General features: G+C 31.1%; 1 long non-coding RNA gene across 7 annotated transcripts; it reads left to right on the top strand.

The window, feature by feature from the left end:
• The first annotated feature begins 348 nt into the window (after positions 1 to 348).
• LOC125860876 (uncharacterized) lies at positions 349 to 3,803 on the top strand. Of its 7 annotated transcripts, none has more exons than XR_007445891.1 (5): positions 349 to 719; positions 817 to 1,005; positions 1,129 to 1,207; positions 2,384 to 2,550; positions 3,512 to 3,803. It is a non-coding gene; the product is annotated as an uncharacterized LOC125860876 (long non-coding RNA). The 7 variants fall into 7 exon arrangements; XR_007445887.1 differs by having other exon boundaries at positions 817 to 959; XR_007445888.1 differs by having other exon boundaries at positions 817 to 959; positions 2,486 to 2,550.
• Positions 3,804 to 15,516: the final 11,713 nt, after the last annotated feature.

Genomic DNA, 15,516 nt, shown 5'->3' on the forward strand with positions numbered 1-15,516 from the left:
TATTTAGAAGTGAGACTTGGGTTGGGACTAACACAGCTTTAAGAAGTGATACCAACAGCAGTTCAAGCTGTACTATAATATCAAAAGCATTTTTTATTTTACCCTTATATATTACCCTTATTTATAAGCCAACAACAATAGGACTAACACTGCAATTGATGATTGTACACAAAGTTATTTGAGTGGTACTATAAATGTGTACCTTTTTCATTGGGTATTGATTACTTTATCTTTTGTGTGCCTATTTGTTTAACACGTGTATGTTTTTTTTCTAGCAAAACTATGTGTATGCCAAAGCATCTACAGTTCTATCTCCCTCCCCTGCAATCTCTCTCCTTCTAGGTGAACTTCCATTTTTCTCTTCTCCTGTTTGCTGTTCTATTTTTTCTCTTTCACTTTGCTTTTTTGCTCTCATTGTTTTTCTTTGCTTTTTCATCATCTTCTTCCAGGATTTTAGGTTAAACTTTGTCCTGTTTTGTTGATTTTATGTTCGATTGTTTTGATATTGCTTTCAATTTTTGCTCCTTCATAGTTATGTGGATGTAGGTATGTTGCATGCACAAAATTCCTATTTTGAATCCACTTCTTCTTCATCTCCTATGCCCAGAAGTGTAGACCCGTCTCAATTTTGCATTGATGAGTCATATTATAAGAGAGTACAACAAAAAAATTCTTCTGCCATATACCAACAAAGACCTCAAAATTCAACTGGGTATGAGGTAGATTTCTTGGTCTTTCCTTTTCTTTTTCTTTTTTCATGTATCTATACCATTTTGACAAGTACCAAAATTTTCATTTGTAAACTCTAAATGTTAGACTAAACAAAATGGAGCAACTTAGGTTTACATGTGATAGGGATTTACAAATTCAACAACAGAGTATAGATGCAGGCGCCATCTCTTTTCGAAAATCTTTGGATTCAACCAACCTCCAAGCTGAAGAAACCCTTCAATTCCAGGGTAAAATTGAAAATACTACATTCTAAAAAGTATCCGCCTTTGAAGGGTATTTTCTATTTGGGATTGAATTGAACTCTTATTTTTTTTAAAAAAAGCATCAATTTTTCCTCGTGCCCATGTACATGTTAAATCTTACTAATTAAGTATCTTTTTGCTTCGATGCTTTTAGGCATGGCTGCATATCTTGGAAAATTGAAAACTGAGCTTAATTAGAGAGGCAGAAGATAATTTAGTAAAAGCACTTACAGGTATATATCAATCTCTTACAATATATATTTTTATGTTGTAGTATATTGTTTAGGTTTTACGTCCATTGCTATTTTTCTTTGATCATTGGATCAAACTTTGAAGAGAACTGGATATCTAGGTTGAGGAAGGTTTTAGGTTTACTCAAACAACACTAAAAAGGATTATAGGATTAAAGCACTGAAAGAGTTCATGGCTGTAAAAAAACATTGAATTTATGTCCATTCTTTTCTATATTGAGAAATTAAAATTAAAGGTAAATACTTGTACCAAAAGTAATGTAAGTTGTATTTTATTTGGGCCCTCATTAAACAAGTACTACTTGCTAATTGCAAATATTCTTAAGGCTTCTTTCAACATGTTCTATTTGCTACTTAGAGGAGATACACATATGGCAATCTCCGTTCATCATTCTTTGCTATTTACTTAGACTAGGAGCAACTTCCAAAATCTTTGGTATGATAATACTTGCTCTTCTCTGCTTCCAATTTTCAGAATTTTGTTATGGTTTTTGTTTAATATGCTAATCTTGATAATTACTTTTGAATTTAAGAGTTCTTTATTATTTAGTAGGTATATTTTGGAAGCTGATGTTTTATGAGAATAATCTCTTATATGCATGTTATATGTTAAAGGAGAAATTCATGTTTTATGTATTTTTTTACAAGTAATAAAGGCTCTTGAGTTTTATGGTCTTAAACTAAAAATATATAGGATGTGCCAAAATGCCCTTTTGAACTTGTGATCTTTAACATGTCATGTGAAAAGTTAGAAATAAAGAGTTGCTAAAAAAGTAAAGAGACATTCTTTTAAGCGTACTAAAAAGAAAAGTGATACAAATAAATTGAAATGAAGGGAGTAAAATATGCTCTATTACCCTCTTGGGATGTTATATTTAAGGTGAATTCAGTTTGTGTTATTAACATGTGTATATGGTTGTTTTCTGCCTCAATTATCAATACAAAATTTATTACTTTATAAGAAAAAATGTTGTGAATATTGTCTATGTAATACTTACAAAAATAAAATAAAATGTTGTCGATGTGATATCCCACTGGTAAATTGACATTGTTATTCAGTTTAAGCCATTAATCAAATGGTTTTCTACAGTACCAAGTATCTTAATGTAAATATGTTTTTCCTTTCTCTTTCTCTCTTTTAACTAATACTTTTAGAAGATGTGTTGAATTGGAAGGAAAGTAATAAAAAGAAGAGCGTAAAGGTCTCTTTCTCACTATGAAAAATTCTTCAAATGCACCTAAGGATGTTTTCAACTTCAGTAGGAATAAACAAGCGAGGAATTGGTGGAATTGAAGTTACTTGACGGTATTGTGACTATTGTTAGGTGAGCAATGAAATTTTACTTCTTAAAAAATACTATTAGGAATTTTTTAGAGACATTATAGCTTTAATAGTTATCCTTGTATCTTCTCCTTTAGTGCATTTATAAAATACTTGATTCTTTATTCTAGAGAGTAATATAATTCGTTTGTTCTTATATGTATTAGAAAATGTTGAAACATCGACTTAGATTTCAAGCACCAAGTTCTGAAATTTTATTGTTCTCCATTTCAATTGATCTTGGAGTTTCACTTCATATGTGGAAGTGGAAATTCAAGAAGACACCAACACACCTCCAAAGAATAAAGAAGGTATCATCGACTGTGAAAAGTCCTACATTTCTGTGTCAGATAAAGGAACATGGCATGTCCCTTGATAACTCATGTAAAGATTTTACAATAATCTTGTTACGCTTATGTGAATTCTCTGACATTAGAGTAATGCACCCGTCGTTTCAATTGTTCTCTGGTGATTTCTTGAAACAGGAAAAATGCACAAACAAATTGTTCGTATTACAAGATTTCTGCCGACATTGTTGGAATTTGCTTCCTCTTTTCATGATTTTACAACTGTAAATTCTTGGCCTATAGAATTCTTTTGTCTGTTTTCTATGCATATCTTTTTTAGATTTTAACTATTCTTTAATTAGAAACTGTGAGGCGGCTTTTATTCACACATTCTTCTTTTTCAATTTCAGTTATTGTATGCTCACTAACTAATGTTATTAATTAAACCAATAAAGTTCAGTTGTGATTAGAGGTGAAATTGATATGATACAAAATGGCATTATAAAGATTGTAGAATTGTTTATATTGAGTTTAAGCTCGATTTATTTGTAAATATTATTGAATATGTATAATTTATGGATTGTCAGTGTACTTCTTTCTTGGCACAATGTGATGGCTGTTGTCATAGATCTTCTATTTCTAAATCCATTTTTATCCATGAATACTTATTTTATGCAGATAAACAAATCATGGAAGATCTGCCATATGGATTAGTAGCTCAAGTGTTTTATATGGTATTATTGTTAGCAAGATTCGAAAAAGAAAGTCGTACCTGCATGTAACGAATATGACATTTTTATTTCATGGATTGGCTGTGAACACAACAAATCATTGAAGATGTTGCATTGGAGGTTAAAGAGAAAGTAAGTCAGTATTGTTGTTGGTTCTCTCTTTTTATACATTACTCTGGGTGATCTTTGCTTCTTCTCAATTTGTTCTGTTATACGGGTTAGTAGCTCAAGTGTTATATATATATGGTATTATTGTTAGCAGAGCTCGAAAAAGAAAGTTGTATATTCATGTAACGAATATGGTATTATTGTTTCATGGATTTGCTGTGACATACAACAAATCATGGAAGATCTTGCATCAGCGGAACAGAGGGAAAGTAAGTTAATATTGTTGTTGGTTCTCTCTTTCTATACATTATTTTGGGCGGTCTTTGCTTCTTCTCAATTTTTTTTCTGTTATACCGATTAGTAGCTCAAGTTTATATATATTAAGGAATTCACAGTTGGCATGAAAAAAGTTCACACCTCAAGGGGCTTGATGTAGATGGTCTACCCATTTTCATATTTGAAGTAATTATACATGAAGCACCTTATCTTAACAGGTACTTGCAGATTATTAACATATTTGGTCATTCATGTTTTTCCTAGCTTGCAGCAAATGTGGATTACTCTTTCCTTCTCTTTCTTTTGTGTTGATATCTCCATTATCCTTTTTTGCTCTCAAATCAATCTGTTGATGGAAAATACTGCACCAACTAAGCGTGTCGAATATTTTTTTATAAGTGTCTTATAAGGTTCATCAGATAAAATAATAGATGCAATAGCATCAGTTGCACTAGCTGGAGTTTAATTATTGGTAGACATTGTTTATGTGGGAATTTATCAAAAGAAGGAATAAAAAGTTGCCTCACATCTCCCGGCATCTTTTTATCTATCCCATCTACTCGATCCTGGTATTTGTAAATCTCACTTATTTTTAGTTATACTTCTTTGGTATTTCTTTTGTTGCGTCTCTCCTATTTTCAAATTTTAAGTTTACAGTAAAGTAAGCATTTGAAGTTTGTTTTGTATTTGGGAGGCATTGTTGCTATCTCGTTGTCTGCAAACNTACTGCACCAACTAAGCGTGTCGAATATTTTTTTGTAAGTGTCTTATAAGGTTCATCAGATAAAATAATAGATGCAATAGCATCAGTTGCACTAGTTGGAGTTTAATTATTGGTAGACATTGTTTATGTGGGAATTTATCAAAAGAAGGAATAAAAAGTTGCCTCACATCTCCCGGCATCTTTTTATCTATCCCATCTACCCGATCCTGGTATTTGCAAATCTCAGTTATTTTTAGTTATACTTCTTTGGTATTTCTTTTGTTGCGTCTTTCCTATTTTCAAATTTTAAGTTTACAGTAAAGTAAGCATTTGAAGTTTGTTTTGTATTTGGGAGGCATTGTTGCTATCTCGCTGTCTGCAAACAGATTCTACAAGATATAATCTTCTTGAAAATCCCACTATTGACACCCCAACGCAGCCAACATCATCTTGGTACAGAGATGATTTTTCAATAACATGTTGCACTTATCATCCAAGAACCTCATGTGCTTCCTGAGAAAGGTTTCCTCTTTTATTAACTTAATGTTACCAATGTGTTCCCTCTGCAAATGTGTACAGACCAAGTCTACCTTTAAACATCTTTTGTATTTTGTTTGTCAGTTGTTAGTCACCATGTTCGACCAACTCAACCCCAAAACAATTTAAACAAAGGAAAAAGTATACAATCCTCTGACCATTTCTCTAACAAGTAAGCCTGTTCTTTCCATTACGTGTTCCGTATGGCATATTGATCGTCCCAATATTGTAAATTTTCCATTATTACTAATTTGACATTGCTAATCTATTTTCTCTAACAACATGTATAATACCCGACTTATCTAAATTTGCCTACTTACATTTTAACTTCAACCTTTAAACATAAGAGAACTGCTTAATTTGTATCTAAAATCTTTTGATTTTGTCATCTTGATATAAATATGCAATTTGTGTAAATAGTGAAGTTGATATTTTAATAGGAGCTTGGCCCAACTATTTTTGATATGTTCCTTTTCAATAATTTACAGGAACGACAAACAGTAATGTCCAGGCATTGAAAAGGAGATATGTGCAAGGAAGGAGTTGAAGAGCTGATGTTTCCAGAACAGATTGCAATTGCTAGAATACTTCTTTTCATTTGAATTTCTTTTGTTTATAACTTACTAGATCATCCATTTAACCAAATCATTCATAACTTGAATAAGTTGCTTCATTGAAAATTGTGGCTTTTATGGTTGAAATAAGTTCGAACAATACTTTGTTTACCACATGCTTACTATGTTGGGCCCGTGCTAAGCACGGGCCATGCCTTTCTAGTATATATATAGACCTTAGCTTGAGTTAAAAGACAGAATTTTAGAACCAAAGACGAACGTAAAATTTTATTGGACTAATAAAATCACAAGCTACATAAGGTTTCAATTTTTTTTTAAACAATGTTTAGTTTGGAGGTATTAAGTCTTTGTTTAAGGCTTTCTCCACTAATACTAAATTGTGTTCTTTATTCTTTTAAATAAATAGTTTATAGAAACTTGATCTAATTGTGATTAAACCACAACTGATAACTTAATCAAAATATTAGTCCTTCTAAATTAATTGTCATATTTTATTTTTCGAAAGTTAATTTGACTAATTTTTAAGCTAAATTAAATTAAATCAATTTAATAGTTACACTTAAACTATTTAAATTCAAAACTATACAAAAAGTATTACAAGATGTAATTTTTTCATATCAGTTTAATGAAAATATATATTTTAAAATGTCTTTTAAAGTTCACATAATTTGAATCTAAAAAATAAAACATAACACCTAATTTGGGACGGAGAAAATACTTAATCTTTTTATGATTGATTTTTTTTTTTTTTGTGAAGCGATAACCTTAAGATCAATTTTTGCCTTCGAAACTTGAGGATAATTAAAATTCTCCTCCATCCTTCTTTACTTAAAATGTTGTGTTTAAGGAGAAAAATACACACATTTTATGATAATAATACAATATAGACGAATTTCTGACAATAACACAAATTTTATGATAATAACTCAATAAAGACGAATTTGATGGAGTTTTTTCTCCATCATATCAGACTAGCTCATAAGTTTTTTTATTTTTATATATATAAAAAAACTTATCTATGTGTCTAGTAAATGCTCAAAAGTGCTTATAAAGTTTTAAAAAAAATCATGAAAAGTTATAATTTTTCACCCAACTTATGTTTTTTTCTTAAAATAAAAATTTCCAGGCTTAAAGTTGAAATAAATACAAAACATCACTCATTTGGGCCTATCGCCCAAATCTAATAACTTTACTAAATACATAAAAGGTTGCCCAACTCGAACCAAACTCTTTCCCTATATAAACAAGAAAACCTAACCATTTAAGACATCTTCCATAAGATTAGGTTTACTGATCCGCCGTGGCTTCCTCTTCATCTCTTCGAGAAACATCCACATGTGAAAAATGTTTATCTTATCATCGAATAGGGCCTTCAGTCTCCTCATGTTGTGGGTAATCAATGTTCTTATGATCTTCCTTTTAAGAACACTGATTAGTCACATCATGCGAAGACGGAATGTCTTGTTCGACGTGGAAGTTTCTTGGAGAGATGAGGAAGCAACGGTGGATTAGGAAACCTAGTCTTAAGGAAAATGTCATAGATGGTTAAGTTTTCTTGTTTTTTTTTTTTGTTTATATTGGGAAAGGGTTTGGTAGGAATTGGGCGGCCCTTTCTCTATTTAGTAAAATTATTAGATTTGGGCAGTAGACCCAAATGAATGATGCTTTGTGTTTATTTCAGCTTTCCTAATTAGTAAGCCTAAATATTTCGATTAAAAAAATAGTACTTAACTATTTGATAGTGTTCCAATGTATAAACACTTTTTATTTGACCAAATACCTAACTATTTAATCCCTCATATGTTTTTAAAGTCTCAAAATACTCTTCCTAAAATAGAACTCATAACTGCCTTTTCATTCTATTTTTGTCATTTGTTATTCTCCCATACATATACTTTTAATTTATTATTTCTTATAAATAAATTAAGGATATATTAATTCATTTTAATAAAATTGTTTATCATTTCTTTTCACTAAACATTTCGACATGTTATTAACAATTTCAATACTTTATTCTAAATTAAATATTATTATAAAATCAATTTAACATTAAAAAAATATTTGGTATCACATAACTCATCATTTAGGAAAATTAAATTTAAGTGTTTGAAAAAAAATTTAAAAACATATATATAATTATATATTTTTAAAAATATAAGTAGAGTTTGATAATAAATAAATAGACGGATATTTCAATGGAACTTTTGGGTAATAATTAAAAATTAACAATAAAAGTACCATGACAGACTAAAGGGCGAAAACAAATAAAGCATTTGTTTTTGTATAAAGTACCGAAATTCATACGGCTAATTATATCCTATCCAATAAGTTTTCCTAATTATAAAAATCTTGGATTTCGCATAACTCCCGGATACATTTTTTGGTTGTTCGATATATTGCAAATGATACATTACTTAGAAAGAGGGATGTATCTGAGAGTGGATGGATAAGCTTGAAAGGGGATAAGGATATATTTGAGAGGAGATAAAGATGTATCCAAGAGGGGGTTTTGTAAAAAAAAAAAATTTAGATAATAGAGAATTTTAGAGATTATGATATGTTAAAAATTTGAACAAACAATTATGCATTAACTAAAAACTAAAACTAGACACTGTGGGAGAATAGACATGAGACTTCATTATCTACATTATATACTATTAATACAGATGCATTGTCAAGAGGCATTTGCCTATTATCCAATGCAGAAATTAAAACTGAACACTGATTATTACACTGTTTTGATACACAATTACATTAGACAGAATGAAGTAGAATAAGACGGAATTACATATCGATGAATGCTAACAACAACAAGGCCACAAATCATCTGGCCGGTCTCATCGATCCTCAATTCTGAAAAAACCTCACTATCAGTGACTGTGACACAACTTGTGCTTACAGTTATAGAAGGTAAGTGATTGAAACATCGGAGTTGGTATCCTCATGAGATTGTTGGGGCATTGTAGGGTGTTGAAGCTGTCGAGCGTAATCCAAGTCCCACAACACATCCATCATATTAGGCCTATCAGTGTCATTCTCTTGCAGACACTTCTCTGCTGTTTCTCTGAATTTCCTCAGAGAGTTTGGGTTGATTTTACCTACAAGAAATGGATCGATTATCTTTTCAATAGAAAATGAGTAAGAAAAATCGTTGGATGAATCTGGGCAGGGTGTGGCGCGCCGCCCCACCATTGCGCCAGAGAAGAGTGTCTGTAGGTTGAGGCCTGGCGCCCTGCACCAGACAGTGGGCCCCAACCACCACTTTGTGGTTCAAGGGCTGGTACCCTGTGCCACTTAGTGCGCCAGGGATGTCTGCCCCCACCTTTTTTTCCGTCGTTTAGTCTATTTGAGTTCTTTCAAAGGTTACCTTTACTCCCTATTGATTCTAAACACTCTAAACTACTTTTAAACATATTCATAACATGAATCATAACCTTGAATTCATAATTGAAGTTCAAGGTAGAGCTAAGGAGTCAAGTCTTGAGAGTTCATCCAAGTCATTTTAACTAAGTCTTTTACAATCATTTTAAACTTGTTTTAAGACTTGAGCACTTGAGTTTGAGAAATAGTAGAGTTGAGTTCATGTTCTTTAAAATGATATATGGGAACTAAGTAATCACAAGAATAAATGTTTTCACATTTAAGATGAGAGGAAACACTGATTTCCACAAGAGTTTTCATGAACAGTTTTAGTACCATCTCTTTTAAGAGAAAGATTTTTGAGTAATAATCTCAAACCACAGAAAAAGTTATGTTTTTACACATGAACTAGCTACATTTTGAGAGTAGTATTGAGCACCGATATGAGGACAAGTTCAGATAACTCAAAGTCTCCATAAATCATGTAACCAACATGGGTAGAAGGGGTCATACTTTTTAGACGATTCCTTAATGCTTTTAGCATAGACTAGTGGATCCACTTAGTAGTAGGTCCTATACCCTGACAAAGTATTGGACAGTTCTGGCAGCGTGGGCTAGACGTTGTATCATCACATAACTCATAGTGATGCTTGTCGGTTAGAGAATCTCCCACAGAGTTACTTATATTTTTATATGCAAACTGAGTTACATTGTATTTTCTAATAAATTGAGTTATTGTCTTATGATTTAAAAGTTTTTCTTTATAATGCACTTTTATTACTACTTTATATTGAAATGAGTTGAGTTGAGATGAGGTAAGTTTTTCTTCAGTTCCAGTTCAAGCGTATGTTAAGTTTTAGAATTCCCCTCACATGCTCATACATTCAATGTACTGACGCCTTTTTGCTTCCGGAGAATCCCTTGTTTACTTCAGTCATTTCATTTGGTTATTAGGATGTCGTGGGTCTTGTCCCGACGTCCATCTCAGTTAGTACATGCTTCATAGATAGTTGGATAGTATTAGTTCATGAGTCTTGTTCATTTCAGTTGTTACGTTCTAGACTTGAGTTGTCGCTTTGACCAGTGAATGTTTCTTTAAATATTTTGAGTTAGTTATTTTGAGTTAAAGCTTTACTTTTAAATTCATCTTATTTATGAGTAAGTCTTCCGCTAAGAGTTAAGCTAGGCCAAGGGTTCGCTTGGGCCCAACAATAGTTTTCGAGTGTCCGATCGCGCCCAGGGTGTAGGCTCGGGCAGTGACAGAAATGTATCTGAGAGAGGTTGTTTTGTAATTTCTTTTAGAAGATACAGAATTTTAGAGATTATGATATCTTAAAAACTTGAACAAACAATTATGAATTAACTAAAAACTAAAACTAGACACTATGGGAGAATAGACATGAAACTTTATTATCAACATTATATACTATTAATATAGATGCAATATTGTCAAGAGGCATTTGCCTATTATCCAATGTAGAAATTAAAACTGAACACTGACTATTAAATACTGTTTTGACACACAATTACATTAGACAAAATGAAGTAGAATAAGACGGAATTACATATCGATGAATGCTAACAACAACAAGGCCACAAATCATCTGGTTTCATCTATCCTCAATTCTGAAAAACCTCGGTAATGTTTACGTATTAAGTTCATTTATATTAAACATGATAAATACTAATCGAAGATTCAACAACATTAGGGTCATGTATCAAAACTGTAAATATGAACATGATACATTGCATAATAACAAAAGCTATTGTAGCAATGATGTATCAGATCAGTGATAACAATAACAAAGGCTAATTTAATGTATCATAAAGTTGAAACGAAGGCATTATACATAAATTTATAAATCAAAATCAACTACATTAAAAATCTGAACCTTGGATAGAGAAGTGTGTTTAACAATATGATCTACTCCCCTTTTTTCTGTATAAAAAAATGTTGAACAACAAAATATCAAAAAAAAAAATCAACAATCTGATGTGCTGAAATAAAAAAAAATTGTGAAGAAATCCTTCTACACTTTCTCCTTTGCTCAATATCAACTCCCATAACTTTTTTTCACTTTTAACAATGACACCACCTATGAATCTCGGCCCAAAGTCCTTATAAGAGCCACCAACAACTTGACCTTTTTCTCCCTTTTTGTGCATTTTTTCACGAAGTCGAAAAGAAGGAGCATCTTCCATATAAAGCAGGACTTTGATGATGAAAAAAAAGAAAACAAGGATGAACCATAAGTTGGAGAAGACGAAAAACTACATATTCATGAAGTTGAATTCGATTGGCTGGAGAGAGAAAAATTTTGAAGTTCAAATTGTAATGAAGGAAGAAATTGATAAGATTGAAAATAAGGAGAGATTGAAGGAGTGAAAATAGGAAGAGGGGAGCGTGGCTTTGGGAGTTGATCGGTAATGTATTCGATTGAGTTTGGTTTTGGATGAAAAAGAGGAATTTTTGTAATATTTTGAAATGGTATGGAATAATAGAAAATATAGTAAATAAGGATGTGTATATAGATAATTTTTTCATTTTTTTAAAACAATGTTTAGTTTGGAGGTATTAAATCTTTGTTTAAGGCTTTCTAAATGGCCAACAGCCCCCCCCCCCCCTCCCCCCTCCCCCCAAACTATTACCGAATTCCCAACTACACACTTATTCTTCACGGGGGTCCTATCACCCCCTGAACCTTTTAAAAGTGAAATATCTACCCCCTCCCCCCTACAAACTCAAGCCCAAATTTGTATTAGGTGGTATTCAACATGCGCTGCCACGTAATATTACCCTTTTTTCATATAAAAAAATTAATTGTTCTTTTATATTTTACTTTTTTTATTTTTTATTTTCATCTTCTCCTTTTCTCTTTCTTTTCCATTCCTCCATTTCTTTTTCTTTGAACCTTTGACAGATTTGACGAGAGGACGCCATGACTATCGATACTTCGACCTTCACCGCACACCAGGAAATCTCGTTTTCTAAAGATAGAGACAAACGAAAAACTCTATCACTAAATATTGCTTCTTCTTCTACTATTATAATATTTCTCAAAGATCGATTCTTCAAAGAATCACAAGTAAACGATACTTGCTTGCCGGGATAAAGGTAACAAACTTGCGGAGGGACTAGTATTGGTTTAGATTTAACAATGTTGATATGAGAAATTCGATTGATGTTTACAACAATTTTAATAAATGGGTCTTCTTCATTAAAGGGTCAGTTACCCAATGATGAATTCTTCTCCATTAATTGAATCTATTACTTAGTGAACTCCTCCATTAATGACTAGTCTAAAGTTAGATTCTTGTAACTTTCAATTTTTATTTTGAGCTATCAACAAATTTTCAAAGTGATGAAAAGTGGAGATAAGATGAAAAGTATGTGATTTGGTGATGAGAATTGACTTAGTGATGAAAACTTGATGAGGGCGGTGACCTGGTGGTCGAGGTGAGCCACCGCCGATGTCTAGTATGGATCTGATGATGAAGAATGAAGGGAAAAGATAAAGAAGGTAAAAAATAAATAAAAGGAAACATTTTTTTTTTTTAAAAAAATATTAATATGAAATAAATTAAATATTTATAAAGTTAATAATTTAACTATCTTTCTATCTCTCACTCTCCCAAAGAGAGTGAACTACACCTTCTTTGCCACATCGGCATTTAGGGAGCAAATAACTCCGTTTTAAAATAGTCCAGGGGTGTAATAGAACTCTCGTAAAATATGAGTGTGTAGTTGGGAATCCGACTATAGGTTGGGGAGGGGNCGACTATAGGTTGGGGGGGGGGGGGGGGGATTTAATCATTTTCTCAATAGTTTATAAAAACTTGATCTAATTGTGATTAAACCACAGCTGATGACTCAACCAAAATATTACTCCTTCTAAATTAATTGTCATATTTTGCTTTTCGAGAGTTAATTTGACTAATTTTTGAAGCAAAATTGAATTAAATCAATTTAATAGTTACATTTAAACTATAAATATTCAAATACTATACAAAAATAGGGAAAATGCATAAGTATCCCCCCAACCTCTGCCCGAAATTCCAGAGACACACTTATACTATACTAAGGTCCTATTACCCTCCGAACTTATTTTATAAATAATTTTCTACCCCTTTTCGACCTACGTGGCACTATCAACTAGATAGCTTGAAAAATTTGTCAACACGCGCTGGGCCCACAAGATAGGGACAGGTAAGCCAAAAAGGGGTAGAAAATTATTTATAAAATAAGTTCGGGGGGGGGGGGGGGAATAGGACCTTAGTATAGTATACGTGTGTCTTTGAGATTTTGGGCATAGGTTAGGAAGTGATTATGCAATTTCCCTACAAAAATATTACATTATGCAATTCTTTTTTATATCAGTTTAATGAAAATATATATTTTAAAATGTCTTTTAAAGTTCACATAATTTGAATTTCAAAAATAAAACATATCACCAAATTTGGGACAGAGAAAATACTTAATCTTTGTATGCTTGAATTATTATTTTTTGTGAAGCGTTGACCTTAAGATCAACTATATCCTTCAAAACTTGAGGATAATTAAAATTCTCCTTCATCCTTCTTTACTTAAAATGTTATTTTTAAGGAGAAAAATACACACATTTATGATAAATATACAATAAGACGAATTTATGACAATAACCCAACAAAGACTAACTTTATAATAATAACCCAATAAAGACAAATTTTATGTAGTTTTCTCCATCATATCAAACTAGCTCATAAATTATTATTTTTTATTTTTTAAACAAGCTTATCTATGTGTCTAGTAAATACTCAAAATCGCTTATTAAGTTAAAAAAATTAATGAAGAGTCATAATTTTTAACCTAAATTATGATTTTAATTTTTTTAAAAAAAAATTTGAAATTTTCAGGCTTTTTATTAATTAGAAATGCCGAAACAAACATAAAACATCACTTATTTGGGCCTACCGCCCAAATCTAATTACTTTACTAAATAGAGAAAAGGCTGCCCAACTCAGACCAAACCATTTCCCTATATAAACAAGAAAACCTAACCATCTAAGACATCTTTCATAAGATTAGGTTTATTAATCCGCCGTTGCTTCCTCTTCATCTCTCCAAGAAACCTTTTCTTCTAAAAATGTTTATTCTATGATCAAATAGGGCCTTCAGTCTCCTCATGTTGTGGGTAATCGATGTTCTTATGATCTTCCTCTTAAGAACATTGATCATTCACAACATAATTAAGGAGATGGAATGTCTTGTTCGATCATAGAAAAAACATTTTTTAAATGTGGAGGTCTTTTGGAGAGATGAAGAGGAAGGAGTGGCGAATTAGGAAACTTAATCTTAAGGAAGATGTCTTAGATGGTTGGGTTTTTTTTTTTTGTTTATATTAGGAAAGGGTTTGGTCCGAGTTGGGCAACCCTTTCTCTATTTAATAAAGTTATTAGATTTGTGTAGTAGACCCAAATTAGTGATGTTTTGTGTTTATTTCAGCTTTTCTAATCAATAAAAAGCCTGAAAATTTTGATTAAAAAATACTTAACTATTTGATTGTATTTCAATGCAAAAACACTTTTTATTTGACCAAATACTTAACTATTTCATACCTCATATGTTTTTAAAGTCTCAAAATACTCTTCGTAAAATAGAACTCATAACTGCCTCTTCATTTTTTTTTGTCATTTGTTATTCTCCCATTCATATACTTTTAATTTATTATTTCTTATAAATAAAAATTAAGGATTTATTAATTCATTATAATAAAATTCTTTATCATTTCTTTTCACTAAACATTTCGACAGGTTATTATCAATTTCAATACTTTATTCTAAATTAAATATTATTTATAAAATCAATTTAACATTAAAAAATATTTGGTATCACAGAACTCATCATTTATGAAAAATACATTTGAGTGTTTGAAAAAAAATTTAAAAATATATATATAATTATATATTTAAAAAAAAATATAAGTAGAGTTTGATAACAAATAAATAGACGGATATTTCAATGGAACTTTTGGGTAATAATCAAAAGTTAACAATAAAAGTACCATGAAAGACTCTAGAGCGAAAGCAAATAAAGCATTTGTTTTATTATAATATATATAAAGTACAAAAATTCATACGACTAATTACATCCTATCCCATAAGTTTTTCTAATAATAAAAATCTTGGATTTTGCATTATTCTCGAATATATTCTTTAGTTATCCGATATATTGCAAATGATACATTACTTAATAGGAGAGATGTATCAAAGACTGGAGGTATATATCTGAAAGGGGATAGCTAGAGATGTATTTGAGAGGAGATAGAGATGTATCCGAGAGGGTTTTTTTGTAATTTTTTTTTAGATGATAGAGAATTTTAGAGATGATGATATGTTATAAATTTGAACAAACAA

This window comes from Solanum stenotomum, chromosome 3 (assembly GCF_019186545.1).
Source record: "Solanum stenotomum isolate F172 chromosome 3, ASM1918654v1, whole genome shotgun sequence".
NCBI classification, from domain to species: domain Eukaryota; kingdom Viridiplantae; phylum Streptophyta; class Magnoliopsida; order Solanales; family Solanaceae; genus Solanum; species Solanum stenotomum.